This window comes from Capsicum annuum, chromosome 1 (genome assembly GCF_002878395.1).
Source record: "Capsicum annuum cultivar UCD-10X-F1 chromosome 1, UCD10Xv1.1, whole genome shotgun sequence".
NCBI classification, from domain to species: Eukaryota; Viridiplantae; Streptophyta; class Magnoliopsida; order Solanales; family Solanaceae; genus Capsicum; species Capsicum annuum.
In genome coordinates, this window is record NC_061111.1 from 54,140,510 (window position 1) to 54,156,921 (window position 16,412).

The window sequence follows — 16,412 nt, forward strand, 5'->3', positions numbered from 1 at the left end:
TCATCACTAATTGACACTTCTTTAGCATGTGTATAATCTAAAAATCTAGTAGCCTCTCCCTTTACATAGTAAGCTCTTCCTCTAGCATCATCTCTTCTAATATTATATGAGCTATTTCTTGGATCTCCATCTCTTATGTTAGAAGAAGCACTAACTTTATTCTTCCTTTTTGACTTGAAATCAAGGAGATAACTGTGAAGTTTGAAACAACCATCCATGGTGTGACCAATCAACTTACAATACTCATACTTAGAATTCTAATGAGGACTCCTTTTATAATTATTAGAAGTGCTACTTTTGTTACTCATTAAAGCAGTTATCTCTGCATTTTCAGAAGGTCCAATAGTATGAGAAATTACCATTTGTCTTTCCCTTTCAATCATCATAGAGTATGCTTGATTTATAGTTGGAATTGAGACTAAAATAAGAATTTTCCCTTTAGCTTGTTCATATGAGTTATTAAGTCCCATTAAAAATTGTAACAACTTCTGCCTTTTTACAAATTCTACAAATTCCCGTGACTTCTTACAATCATAACTAGGGAATGAGGATAAACAATCAAACTCTGCCCAAAGCAAGCTCAATTTATTAAAATATTCAGCAATGCTACTAGTACCTTGAGAGGTGGTTGCGATTTCATGATGCAACTGAAAAATCCATGATCCATCAAATTTATCGAATCTCTCTTTACAATCATTCCACATAGAGGATAAATCTGAAGAGTATATAATTCCACTCAACAATTCCTTCGAAACATAGTTTATTATCCATGACTAGATGATTGCAATACAACACTCCCATAGATCAGCTAGATTTGGACTAAAACTTACTCTTCTGCATGTGCCATTGATGAATCCCAACTTATTTCTTCCAAGTATTGCAATCTTCATCGATCGACTCCTAACAGAGTAGTTTTCATATCCTATCAGCTGTAAAGAAATTAACAACACTCTAGAAGTATTCGGCTGATTGAGATACAAAGGATGATTGTGCTTTAATTTCTCCGGCAGAGTATTATCAACTTCCACCACCATTGTTGTCCTAAATTTTTTCCTTCAATATCTCTTTCAAATCAACTTATGCAGACCATATTAATGGCTTTTAGATATGATACCATAAAGATAAACAGAATTTGTGTGCTATCATCTAAGAGAAAAGAAAAAGATTAAGAGAGAGAAAGAAAGGAAATTAGTTTACCAACTCATTCTGAGTAAAACAATAACCATTTTTGTACAGAACTCTCTAGAACTAATATAATCTTCTTTCTTATATACATGCTACATTATTGACAGTTGTACATCACTAACTAGTCAGCTAATTAGTCTAATCTATATTAACTAACTCTTGAGCCAACTGTACATACTCTTGAGTCAACTGTACAATGGAATTAAGTCAAAAATTTTGTTTCATTACTTTAACTGCAATGGAAGTTTAACTTCTAAGAACACCTTTATAAACAGAGCAAAAACTCCTAAAAACAATCATATTACTCTTGCTAAGCGCATCAGTTGCTTGGAATAATTCATAGTATGAAATTCTTTATATTGTTATGGCAGACAATGAATCAGCTTATTGAGGAGATCTTTTATGTCTACTGTACCTTATCCATATATACACTAAGGTGATAGGACCAAATAGAAGTGTTATTCTCAGCAAAAGAAATAGAATTAGCATTTTTTCCTATTTGATATGTACTTTCATGAAGTGAGTCATGGTGGGACACTAAACCTTGAAGAACCATACAATACTTCATTATAGATGAAAAATTAACTAGAGAGGTTCTTGAAAGGACCCCACAAGACTATTTTACCATACAACTTATTGGCAGAAACATTGAAATATTTCAGGTTTTGAAGTGTCTCCAAAGACATAGGAATGATTCTTGATATATTATTGTTAGAAATTTCTAGGAATTCAAAACCTATCATGTTGTTCACTGAGTCAGGTATAGATCCTTGCAATTTGTTATGTTTTAAAGAAAGGTGCACCAGAATTTGCAATCCTCTAATTTCTATAGTAGTTTTATTTAAGAATTGATTTATTGACAAATATATCAGAGTAGCAACCTTTAGATTTATAATTTCTGGATGTAAGGAGCCTATCATGTTATTTGATGATAAGTTAAGAACCACTAGATGTTGAAGTTCCCTAAGCTTGGTGGTACATAGAAACTCAATTTATTGGAACCCAGATGTATCTCCCTAAGGGAAGTAATATTCCCTAAACAATTAGGAAGAGATCCTAAAAGTTGATTTTGAACCGAGTAAATATCACCCAACTGCTGAAATTTACATATGTGTCACCAATAAATCCAGTAAATATCACCCAACGGCTCAAGTTGCCAATTGTTATAGGAATTGATCCAACCAATCTTTTTACAGAAATATCAAGGTTTAATAAGTTGCTTAAGTTCCCAAAATCATTTGGAATTCATCCTTTGATCTTGCAGCTATTGGAGTAAAATTTTATAAGAGATACGGAAAAGTTCCCTATAGAGATTAGAAGCATATTGTAAGGTAGATTTTTATAGCTTTGGACTATAAATAATTAATATGGAGGGATTGAAAAAGAAACTTGGAGGTAAGAGAGGATATGTCAAGCTAGTATTTTCCATATTGGAATTATGATCAATTCGACAAGGAAAAGGAAGTTGACGTACTAGACGAGACACATAATGATGAAAATAAGGTGATAAAGAATCTGACTTTAGTTTTGTTTTGGTGCATAAAAATGAATCCACTCGATCTTCCCTCAATGACTGAAGTAGTGAAAATACTTGAAGGCGAATTGCAAGCTTTGTAAATGCCTCCCAGGCCCTCTGAGTCGCTGCCACCACGTTCACTGGTATTCAATCTTATTTCTTCAATAAGCTTATCTAAGTCTATGAAGTTGGTTGATAGTTGTTCTGATTTTACAAAAGATGTAATTGTTGGTTGAAGTTACATTATGCTGGTAAATTTGTGTTGTTCTTAATAACATGGTCAGGAAAGAACAAAATTTATGAAATATTTTCTAAACAATAAAGTGTGTCTCTATCAATATGGGGATTAAAGCATTATACCATGCATTTCTCTATGTTTATGGTTTACTGTTCCATTAGATAGTTTCACTGTTTCATTGATTAGTTGGTTAGTGAAGTAGCTAGTAAAGTTTTTAGGCAGTTAGGAAGTGGTTAGCTTAGTTTTCAATGAGATGTAATTGAGTTAAGGTATTTTGATAATCTCACTTGCTCCATCTATAAATATAGGAAACACTACATTGTACAAAAAAGGGGTTAATGAATAAAAATTAGTTTCTTCTTTCCTTTTATTTTTCCTTCCATTGTTCATGGATGATCAATTTGTGTAACTTGATTTTCACATAGTATCAGAGTCAGTTTTCGTATTCAAAAGATTTAGATTTCTTCTCTTCCTTTATTTTGAGTTTTTTGGGGAATTATTCATTCCCTATTTTCCCTCTTCACAGAGTTAGGTATTTTTCTTGTTTACACTGGTTGTTTCTTCCATGGCCCTAAAATTAATCAAAGTGGTCCACTTTTCATTAGTGCTTCAAACAGTTTAAGTTTTGTGCTTGTTCTTATCAAATTAGTTGGATTAGAAAAATACAATTTGTGGAGTAGATCAATGAGAATTACCCTCTTAGGGAAGAGAAAATATGGATTTTTCACTGGATCTTTCAACAAGGACCCATATAGGGAGGAATTTCACAAACAATAGACAACTTGCATTGCGATTGTACTATCCTAGATTATGAATAGTCAGTGAGAATCTACTTTGTGACATTGTATATGCTATGAGTGCTTATGCAGTCTTGGAAGATCTAAAAGAGCATTTTGACAAGGTGAACCACATATGCATCTACAAATTGAATCATAAAATTAACAAGCTTTTCCAAGGTACTGATTCAGTTTCAGTTTACTTTATAAAAATTGAAGAAATTATGGAGTGAGTAAGATGATTTGGTCCCAAATCCAAGTTATGATTACCCTAAATCTAAGAAGTATGTAGATTATATATGTCAGCTGCAATTACTGCAGTCTTTGAGTAGATTAAATAAGTCATACTATCAGGCTTATAGACTAATTCTACTGAAGGGATTAACTCTTACCATTAATCAAGCTTATGTTATTATATAGAGGGTGAAATCCAATATTTATGTTGTATGATTGTTGTGCATGATAAGCCAGAGCCACTGGCTATGCAGGTGACTCAAACTTATAGTCATGAATAGGGAAGTACTAATTATAATGGAAGAAGGTGTGAATATTATCATTTCATAGGTCATACCAATGAGAATTGTTTTAAATTGATAGGTTATCCCACTGATTGGAAGCAAAGGAATAAACAAGGTTATACTGCTAACAATTCTAAGAAATATGCTAGTGGAAACAACTATATTGGTAATGGTAGAAAACAGTCTCACACTACAAATATGGTAGAAGGACAATTTGATGCTGCTACTTTTAGTCATGACATGAGTCATGCACCATTGGCTAAAGGTCATACCTTTACAGAAGAAGAATAGACTTAAATTATGAACATGCAGAACAAAAGACCCCTAGGATATGACAAAAGTCAATATGATAGACATTACAACTTTTTTTATCATAAAATTGTTCTTAGAGTTGGATTATGGATTTAAGATCTACATATCATGTGTATGCAAATAGACATGAGTTCAAAGATGGAAAAGGTCTAATTCAATATCAGTAGGACAAATTACATCTTCTTAGTGGTGATAAAGTAAACATATCCCACACTGGAGACGCTTATATATTTGTAGACGATGTGATCAAGGATGTTTTATTTATTCTGGAATTCAGGCTTAATATGCTACTTATCGCCAAGATAACCAAGGAATTATCTTGTTTTATTTTCTTTTATCCTAATTTCTATGTATTTTAGGACCTCTTCAGTGGAAAGATGAAGGGAATTGGTAGATAGGGGGTGGACTCTATATTCTTAAAGGAGAGTGTGAAGACAAGAATAACACTACAAGGCAAAGGCATAATAAGATCATTGCAGAAATTTTATTTCAAAACTACGCTCTATGGAACAAGAGACTTGGGGATCTAACATCACAGGTTTTACGGTGTCTACACCTTTTGAAGAATCATAAAGAAGTATATATTTTGAATAAATGTACAGTTTGTCATTAGCTAAACAAACGAGGCTGCTATTTCCTAGTAGTACTTCTAGGTCATCTACTTGTTTTGAGATTTTAAACATGGATCTCTGGGACCCTATAAAACCTTTACCTTTGATAATAAGTGTTATTTTTTTTACTATGGTGGATTATTACCATAGATACACTTGGTTTCATCTATTGCAACTAAAGTCTAAGACTGTAGTGGCCATTAAGATCTTTATATCTATGATCAAAACACAATTTAGAGTATTGACAAAGACTATAAGGTCTGATAATAGAACAAAGTTTTATTAATACCTAGTGTCAGACATTGTTCTAATCTTTGTGTATTCTGCACCTAACCAGCTGTCCTCATACACCATAACAAAATGATGTTGTACAAAGAAAACATAAGCAAATACTATATATAGTTAGGGCTCTTACGTTGTGTGTGAAAGTTGTTGTAGATTTAATGAATAGGTTTCCATCTTCAGTTCTAGATGGTAAAGGTTCTTTTGAACTTCTATTCTCTAAAATGCCTAAGTTATCTCACTTAGAGGGTCATAATCTGTGTGTGCTATGTGACAATTGTTCCAAATGGTGATAAGTTCTCTGAAGGGCAAAACCCATTGTGTTGGAGAGCTATTCTGAAACTTAAAAAGGATACTATTAGATATGCAATCTAAAAAGTTGTTATTTAGTAGAGATGTCATGTTCTAGGAAGATATCTTTCTTTTTGGATAGTTGCAGTAATAAGAGAAGCCTGCAGAAGTATCCAAAACTGATGAATACATGTTTGATTCCTAATTTCCATAGATAGTGATATATCTCATGAAGATGTTTCACTCATTACATCACTAGTTGAAGTTGATAGCTCTGTTGATACATCATTACCTGATACAGATGTAGATACATCTAATATAGACACCAATGCTCATACAGATTCATACGGAATGAACAACAGTACAGACAACAAAGCTGGTCCTTCGTTAGTTGAGGCTTCATTGATCAGACCTATTAGAACTATTAAACCACCTACATGGATGCAAGATTATGTCAATCCCTCTAGTTGCAAAAAATTCAAGCATCCTTTAGCGAACAACTTATTTTACAACAGAGTGAGCAATTCTTATTAGTGTTACTTGGAAAATTTTTCTAGCTTAACTGAACCTCAATATTTCAAGCAAGCTATAAAGGATGATAGATGGATGGAAGATATGAAATTAGAGATTCAAGATTTGGAAGCCAACAACACATGGATTATTATAGACTTGCCCAAAGAAAAGAACATTGTTGGTTCCAAGTGGATTTACAAAATCATTAATCAGGAAAATGGTGTAAAGTATAGAGGTTCAAAGCAATACTATTAGCAAAGGGGTATAGTCAGCAAGAGGGCTAGATTATCATAAGACATATTCACTTGTTGCTAAGATGGTGACAGTTCAGGTGTATGATTACAGTAGCAGTATCTAAAGGATGGTGTCTTCATCAAATAGATGTCTATAATGTATTTTTGTAGGAGGGTCTTGAATAAGAGGTATACATGGAGATGTTAGAATGTTTCAAGGGAAGAATAAAGTCTGTAAGTTACTAAAGTCCTTATATAGTCTCAATCAAGTTTCTAGATAGTGGAACCTTAATCTTACTAATGCATTACTTGCAGTTGGATTCACTTAAAGTGCATATGACTATTCTCTTTTTACTATGCATAAAAGAGCAGATACAGTGGTGGTTCTAATATATGTTGATGATCTACTTATTACTAGGATTAATGCTTATATGATCAAAGCCACCAAACAAGAGTTAAATAAGTAATTCAAAATGAAGGACTTGGGTGATCTTAAGTATTTCTTAGTTATTGAGGTTCTAAGATCTACTTTAGAAGTAATCCTAAATCAAAGAAAGTATATCCTTAAGTTGATCTTAGACACAGGTCTTAGTGGTGCTAAGCCTGCACAGACAATCTGAGATTAACCACAGTTGAATATGATGAATCTGCAGGTGAACATGGGGTTGATTTGTTGTTAGACACGAGCAAGATCATGTATGCTAATATCACTAGGCTTGATATTAGTTTTATTGTCCAGACACTTAGTCATTTCATGCAGCAACCCAAGAAGTCTCAAAGAGAAGTTTCTACCAAAGTAGTTAGATATCCAAAAGGCTCTGTTGGACAAGGTATTTGGTTAGAGGCTGACCCTTCTACTTCCCTCACTTTTTGGTGTGACTCAGACTCCTAATACTAGAAGATTAGTCACAGGATATGTGGTTCATTTTGGTGAATATTTGATCTCTTGGAAGTCCAAGAACTATCATACTATGTCCAAAAGTTTGACTAAGACTGAGTGTAGAAGCATGGCATTAGCAGTTGTAGAGATAACTTGGTTAGTTGGCTTATTTCAAGAACCGAATGTCCCTATTACCCTGTCTATATCAGTATTTAGTGGTAGTAATTCGTCTATTCAACTAGCAGACAATCTTGTGTTTCATGAATAAACAAAACACATTGAGATTGCTTGTCATTTCATCAGGGACAAGATCAAGAGTGTCTTGATTCATTCTGTTCATGTCACTAGTTATGATCAAGTTGTTGAGTTTCTCACTAAAGGCTTAAGTCAAGCTCAGCATTCACATTTGTTAGGCAAGTTTGGTGTGCTAAATGGCATGCACTCTGTAGCTTGAGGGGGAGTGTTTCAATATGTGGATTAAAGCATTACACTGATGCATTTCTCTATGTTTACAGTTTATTGTTCCATTAGATAGTTTCACTGTTTCATTGATTACGCGATTATTGGTGTAGTTAGTAAAGTTATTATGTAGTTAGAAAGTGGTTAGCTTAGCTGTCATTGAGCTGAAATTGAGCTAAGATATTTTAATAAGCTCACTTGCTCCGTCTATAAATAGAGGCAACACTACATTGTGCAAAAAAGAGGGTTAATGAATAAAAACAATTTCTTCTTCTTTCCTTTTACTTTTCCTTCCATTGTTCATAAATGATCAAGCTGTGTAGCTTGATTTTCATATTGACGTATCTAACAATCACCATGTTATTAAATTTTTTTATATATTTAATGAGTTTCACAATATAAATATAAGATCTGCACCCCTTTCACCATAAATTAGTCAAAATTCAACATGAGACTACCTAAATTAGTATAAAACAGAAAAGTTTTCTTCATGAAGCTTATTACTTTGAGTTGTTGATCATTGTCTTTCATCCAAGACTCAATAATATCAAGAAGATTGGTTGCTCTTTTCCTCATGTTATTTTTTTCAAATTTATGAGCTCGTACTACTACTACTACTACTACTACTACTATTACTATTACTACGGGTGGTGGTGGTGGTGGTGGTGGTGGTGCTAGTGGTAGTGGTATTAGTAGTAGTAATAATAACTGGATTCACTAGGTGCATGAAAATCTGACTTATCATCCCGAGCAGAACTAGGTAGAGTGGAGGGGTTCATCTAAATCCTATTTGACTGAAAATTATGATTTTTATGCATGGTTTAATTTTTTTTTTATGTATATATTAGTGAAATTTTCCGCGCTTCGCGTGGTTTTAAAATAAATTAGTTATTTTTTTAAAAAAATATCCTTTATGATTTTAATTCTATTAGTTAATTGAATTCTATTTTTTGACTTAGTTGAAAGAAAATCATGTGAGCTCAATAGACATTATTTGATTCTAGTTCTAGTGTTTATTTAATAGATAGTATAACTTTTAATTTGGGGATCTAAATAAAAAATTCACAGAAATTTAAAAAGTTGTCTATATATTCGGCCCAAATGAAATTCATTGTTGATCTAGATCTTCACTGCCATTATCACTTTTGTTTACTATCGGAAATGAATTAGCTTCTAAAAAATGAAACAAAATAAAATCAAGATATTTGGTTCCTTTTCACCAATTTTCTCCAGAAACATTTCTAACTCAATTTGTAAATTTTATGATGTATAAAACATTTAACTAAAGATATTTTAGATAAAAGTCCTTAATTTTTTTAAAAAAATTTATTAATTCAAGTACCCAAACATAAAACATAAGAGAGTATCATAAAAGCTTTAAATAGATAGAGACATCATCAAAAAGTGTAATTGTTGCTTGGCATGCACGAAGTCAAACAAGGAAACTACGTGAGGTTGGTCAACTTCACAATTAAAGGTTAATTAGGGTGGAGTGGTAAATTTTTCAATCCTTTTTTAGAGATTTTAGGTTTGAGCCTTGAGTATGAGGTCGCTTTTGATTGAGAGTGTTTTATCTCCATAATAAAACTTTTCAGCGCGAATCAAGATTAATTGTCTTCAATATAATTATCGAACACTGAATACGATATAAAAAAATCTCAAAGATAGACTATTTTCTTGCTACCTTTAAATGATAATGTTCAGTTAACAAGCACATAAAAATTAAGATGTCAACTTGCAAAAATAACAAACCTAAAATAAATAAAAAAATAAAATTATAAACAAAATAAAAGAAGCAACACCACACACTAATTGTAGAAACTAAGAGATAGAGAAGAAGAAATAGAGAAAAAACCTGCACATAAAGTTATGTTAATGAACGATAAAAATAACAAACAGAGAAAACTTTGAATACAATTATAAAGAGTTCAACAAATAAAATATTCAGATAAAAAAAATATATCATTTATTTAGAATTGGAGAGGATACAACTTAATATGAGGATTTGAGACTTCAATATATATAATATATAACAAATATACCCAAAAATAGAGAAACTTGAGTACACAAATAAAACATGAACACGCAGTACCCGTTATATACATGCAGTTTTCAAGTGTCATTCTTCTTATTTATGATAAGACATGTACAAATTTCATATGAAAATTTAAATCTACTGCTTACATAAATTTGTTCGTGTTTTATGTAATTGCAAAGTAACTTATAGATTCACAAAAAGAAATTAACATAATTTTATCTGAGATAAAAGAATAAATTTGATAAATATACATCCAAAGAAGAAATAACCTCTTAATAAAATTTGACTTACTGCATGAATTATATATTATCACCACAATATATTTTCTGAAAATACTAATCATAGTTTTCAAAGAGTTCAAAAATGATAAAATTTAAATAGAAAAAAATCGAGTGCAGTCATGTTTCATGTAAATGATTCAAAGAAAACCTTTTATGATGATAAATTGATCATCAAAGAGCCAATTGAGGACCTTATTTAATAACAAATGTTAATACTTCAAGACTTTAATAATTTGATAAATGAAAGCACAAATAATTCATGACTCTTTAATATATCCTTTGAAGGCCAGAAAATAAAACGTTTTAACCTTATTAGTAACTTATATATTCAATGCATTAAATTTCATTAATAAACATAAGCTTTCAAAAGAATCAAAAATATTATACTATATTGTGATTCCATTCGTATGAATTAAGCGGAGGAAACTCAAAAGTTTTAGCGTAATTTTTAGAATTCAAAAAGTCATAAATTTTGTCTTTATTGTAATTATATGATTGTTATTTAATCTATAATTAATTAGATATTTTATAATAATAAAGAAGAAATAATCAAAAAAGGGAAAAAAGATAATTAAAAATGATGATCTTAAAAATATGTCATATCATCAAATGTCTAATTTTTCTTTATATAAACTATAGAGAGAGATTTAGATAGAAAAGTAGAGATTTAATAGAAATCAAAAGTATCAGTTTACTTAAATGCAACATCCTTAATAGTTTTCACCAAAATATTTAATATTTTCATCTTAAAAAAAAATAATACTTTCATCTGTCAACTTTTAATTTAACACCTTTCGACTTCTAGGATTTAGTCTAATGTTGCAAAATATATAGGAATGTTTAATAAGCGGTCTTTTTTTTTTTTCCTTCAGGAAAGATATTTTAAGATCACGATGGTTTGATCCATTAGGAGTGGCTGAGATTGTGGAGAGGAAGGGTGGATTGTGGATAACTCCTGGGATAGTTTGTAATGGCAAGATATATTGCTTCATTGAAGAAATTTTGTAGGTGATAAAAAATATCTTTTTTATTATGTCCCATAGTTCAAGAATAAAATACTATTGACTTTTGAGTACATGCATAGTTTTGGAATAAGCCATGAAAAAATAATAAATGGGATGATTTTCAACATATTTGGTCAGAATTCAAATTTGAGATCAATTTGGCTGAGAGAAAAAAGTGAAAATACCTTTCTTAAGTATCTTAATAAAACCTCGAAAGAGGTTTATTTCTCTTGTTTTTATGTTTTCAAAAATTGAACATTGTATAGTTCAACTAATAAATTGGTATACTTATGTCGATCTTTTGCTCGTCAATCATTCTGGGGGCTGATTTTGGCATAAATTTCTGTTACTCCAAGTGACATTCTTATGACCTTCTGGTTATACTTGTGAACTTTTGTTGCACAATTGTCCACTTCTTAAACACGTTAGAAAAATTAGTCTGGTTGGCGAAAGGAGTAAAATCAAATGGATAAATTATATGAAGAGATAGCAAGTATTTAAAGGTGAGTTTTTTCATCCAACACATTTATTTGTATTAGGAATTGATATGAAATTCTGTTTCATTTGAAATTTATCTTCTGCAATTTCCAGTGTTCAAAGAATAATATTGGTTTTGTCATGTAGATATCTTGCCGAAATTAGGACTCTACATCTCTTCAGTAACGATGATACACCCCTTTCTCTGGAACATGTATACAACAAGGTTGCAGAAGGGAAAAGTGGATGTTCCTTCAAATATTATGAAACATATTAGCACTTAAAATCTCTTGGTTATATTGTGGGACGTCATGGTATACAAGAAGGTTATGTTGCTCAAAGTGGAGATGAAGAATCAAGAAACAATATTCTCCTATCTGAAATGTTTAGTAATATGCAAATTGGTGGATTGAGACTGGCCTTTGACGTTTACCCTCCTACTATGTTAAAGCATGTACAACACTATAATATTAATATATGAAAAGAAAGAAATGATCACACCATCACAAATATATGAAAAGTCACATATTCAATAAAATCAATTAATTCTAAATCATACAAAGTAAAATGTCCAATGCTTAAAATAACACATATTGAAAACCTACTAATTTTAATTTTCTTCTTTTGCGTCCAACCATGGCTACAAAGTTTAATGTTGTCCTCCGAGTAATGCCTATTTATATAGATTGTTCAAGTCATAAGAATTTGATAAAGAAAGTTGAGGGACATGTTACTTAAATAGAGAATGTAAATGGATGGAGGTTTTTTTTGTAACTTATGAGATATAAATGAATATAATAAATATAATAGCTTTTTTATTTATTAAACAAATTGATCAATGCAAAAAATGGTGGAAAAAAAATTAAAAAAAGAAAAAGAAAAGAGATATATAGGAATGGAGGCCATTGAGAGGTGTCATATCACCTATTCTAACATTCTCCTTTATGTGTTTATTTTTTCATATTTTGACCCCCTTTATCTTCTTTATGTGTTTATTTTTTCATATTTTGAACCCCTTGGTGAAATATGAAAGTCATAACTCTTTCACTATTTATTGCAATATGCATCTAGAAATTATTATTTTGATATTGTTTACGTTCTTTTTATATTTTAAAATGGGGTGGGGGGAGGGAAAAAATGAGGGAGTCAAATACCGAGGTGGAGAATCGAAATTTCACCAATAAGGTGAAAGTTTATGTAGCCAACCTAGTGAGTTGCTAAGATTTCTCTATTATTTTAACATCGACCAAAACTAAATTGAATAATATGAAAATGTTTTTTGCCCATTGATACAACAAAAACAAATGGATCCGTCATTCGTGGCGCGTAGAGTATATCCAGACTTTACCACAACCTCTTATAGCTAGACTGGCTGTTTTCAAAAAATTATTGTCTATTGTCCATTGATTATCTTATATATAGCAAGGTAAAAAAAATATTTTTATTCGTGAAATTTTGTTTAAAGCTACCATAAGGGTATTTTGAACAAGTTTTTATTATTGTTCACCAATAGCTTGTTCCTACTTACTTTTTCCTATCAGTGTTTGTTTATGAAGTTTGGTGTTTTTTTCAAAATATATTACAAAAAAAATTCTATGTTCTGCCTTAAGACTTAAAACAAAATAAAGTTTTAGCTGATCAAGTTTTCGTATAGTACACATTGTACTGATAGGCTCTCATCATTTGAAGATGAATATAATTGGAGTATCCAGGCTAGAAAAGATCTCAACATGAACATCTCAACCAAAGAAGATTCAATTATTAGAACCAATAAAAAGAACACAAAAATATAAGTATATTCTGCATAACATAAAATGTTATGTGGAAATATATTTTCTTATAAAAATATTTCACAATATTGAGTGAGTTGTGGGTTAAAGGAGCCTCTCTAGGTTGAGAGTAGGGTCTTGGAATACAGGGACATAATTGGAGAAGTCCATAAAACTAGTGAAGATTCTAAGTAAGAGGCGGATTAATGTAGCTTGTGTTCAGGAGACCACATGGATACGTATGGCGCGGGAAGTGAATGGATATAAGTTGTGGGACTCGAAAAGAGTGAAGAATAGGAATGGAGTAGGAATTTTAGTAGATGAAGACATTAGGAGGGTAAATGATAGGATAATATTGATTAAATTAGTCATTGGAGGGTTTGCTTATACAATATTAGTGCTTACGTACCGTGTGTGCGCTTGGTTGAAGAGGAAAAGAAGACCTTTTGGGAGATTTTAGATGAAGCGGTGAGAGGTGTACCAAACGCCAAGAAAATTTACATAGGATGAGATTTCAAGGGGAACATCGGGTCATCCTCTAGGATTTATTACGATGTGGATAGAGGGTTTGAATTCGTCAAGAGGAACAAAGAAGGTGTAACACCCCACATTTTTTAGATAGAATTTGAGCTGTCGTTCCTACATGTATAGACTCAAATCCAATGATTTATTTTGTCAATATAAGTGTGATGATCAATTCCATAGTATGGTAGAATCTTTGGAAATGGATTGAGATCATAAAAATCTCCTAACTCAAAGTTGGATTGAGAACTTTTCACTGAGTTTTAGTGGACGTTCCTACTAGGGCCAACTTCTAACGACCATTACTCTCAGAGTATAACGTGTTAGGTGTCCTGCTATTTACCAAATAAAAAATCTTTGATTTTTTTCCAATGCATCAGATTTCACCTAAATCTAATATCAGAGAAGAAAGTTATGCTCATTTTACTTGGGAGTGTCTGCCTTTTAGAGGTTGATGACTAAGTTGACGAGATGTCAACTCAAGTCATCAACCTTAACCAGTAAATGGCCAAATCCAGCTAGAGAGTGACAAGTTGTCAATAAACTAACGGGTTGTCAATTTAATTGTTAACTGAGAAATTCCTGTAATCTTTTTTGATTTCTTTAGGGGCATTTCGATCATTTTCTCACCTTAAACCCTACCCCTATGACCTTAATTAGTCTTTAAAAGCTAGCTCATTAGATATCAGTTTCTCATTACTCTTTCTCCTCTCCACTCTCAAGAGAAATAAAATTAGGATTTCTTCTCAAGGTTCAACTTCCAAGGCTTCAAATTCAAGTTATTCTCAAAATCCTTCCATCAAAAAGGCATATTTTACACTCCTTACTTTAAGAATTACTATATTTTGTCAATTTACTTTGTAATTATGTACTCTTTAGTGGTTGTTTGAAATTAGGGTTTATGGGTTTGGTTATGAAATCTTTATATTGGTTTTTCTCTTGATGTAACAGTTTTTCTATGCATGATAAAAGTGTTTTGACACATGAATTTATTATATGAAAATGGTGGACTTGATTCACAACTTTTAAAAGATTTTGCATGATGAAAATATGGCCTTCAACCCCTTTCAAAACTTGAAGTTGCATGAAAACTATGAATTTTACTTTGAGCTTTGAAACTTTGCATGGAACTAATGAAAAAATAGTTTACATGACTATAGAATCTCTCTTGGGGTGAATGTTATGGATGATGGAAATTATGACTTTCAAGTCTTTCAAAGAGCTTTGAATTAATATGATGAACAAGGATGATACCCTATCTTTTTGAAATATTGAAAGTGTTGAACTTTATGACCTACTTTGAGATATTCATGCAAATTAATGATGAATGTGAGTATGATTTTTAATGATGGGGTTATAAAGTCGATAATATTTATGATAGTGTTTTTTGACATGATACGAATGGATTGCAAGTCTTAGTATAGCAATACTAGTATGAATATTACCTAATGAACAACTCCATGATAAAGGTTATATGCAAACGATTTTAATTGATCTTTAAAGGGAATTATATACCTCACTATGAAGGTGTAAGTCTTTTTTGACTAACTCCCGAAACCTATGTTTGCCGGCATAGAAATGTCGTACCTTAATAGGACGACCAGATTTTATGTCCTTAACATGAGGATAATATGTATAGTGGCTATGATTAATTTATGACTTTAGCCTAATCTTGGTACGTATAGCTAACATGGACTGGGGCCCCATCAGTTGGGGATTACCGGACCTATAGAGCTCATGGGGTTACTAGATTACCCATATTGACATGGGTTAGCAGATGATGGTGAAAGCTATATAGTTCAGGATTATATATATATATATATATATATATATATATATATATATATATATAATTTTGTTAAGCAAATGTTTTATGACTGAGTTTTGGTAAATGCATATATTTTATCCCTTTTCTTGGGTTGCATGCCAGTACTCATCGTACTGACCATCCCCGAATGCGGAATCATTTCATAATGTAGGTTTCGAGGGCTTTTCTTGAAATCCTGTGTAGCATTAGGTGGTTTGGTATCTCGGTTGGACAGCTATTGAAGTGGTGAGCCCTCCATCTTTTTAAAGGCCCATTTTCTTTTAGTTTACATTTCTATTTCAAAAGTTTTGGTTTTTTTGGCATAGTGGGGTTCATGTCTCAACTTGGTTAATATTCATTGGTTAGAGGCTTTTTGGACAGCGTAGGGTTGTTACTTTATAGATTTGACTCTTGAACTACATACTTGATCTGTCAGTTTAATAAATTCCTTTTTATTCTATTGGTAAGATTTTGCAAATTTATTATTCTTATGCTGTTGAGGTAGCTAAGGGGATTATCTTAGCCTTGGTTGGTTTGAAACTCCCATCCCGACAAGGTCCCGATTTTGTCATGACAAGCTTAGTATTAGAGCACGGTTCAGTATCTTTGGGTGTCGACAAATTCGTGTCGAGTAGAGTCCCTTTTATTGGTGTGTAGCGCGCCACACTTATAAAAAAGAGGCTACAAGACATTGAGGAAA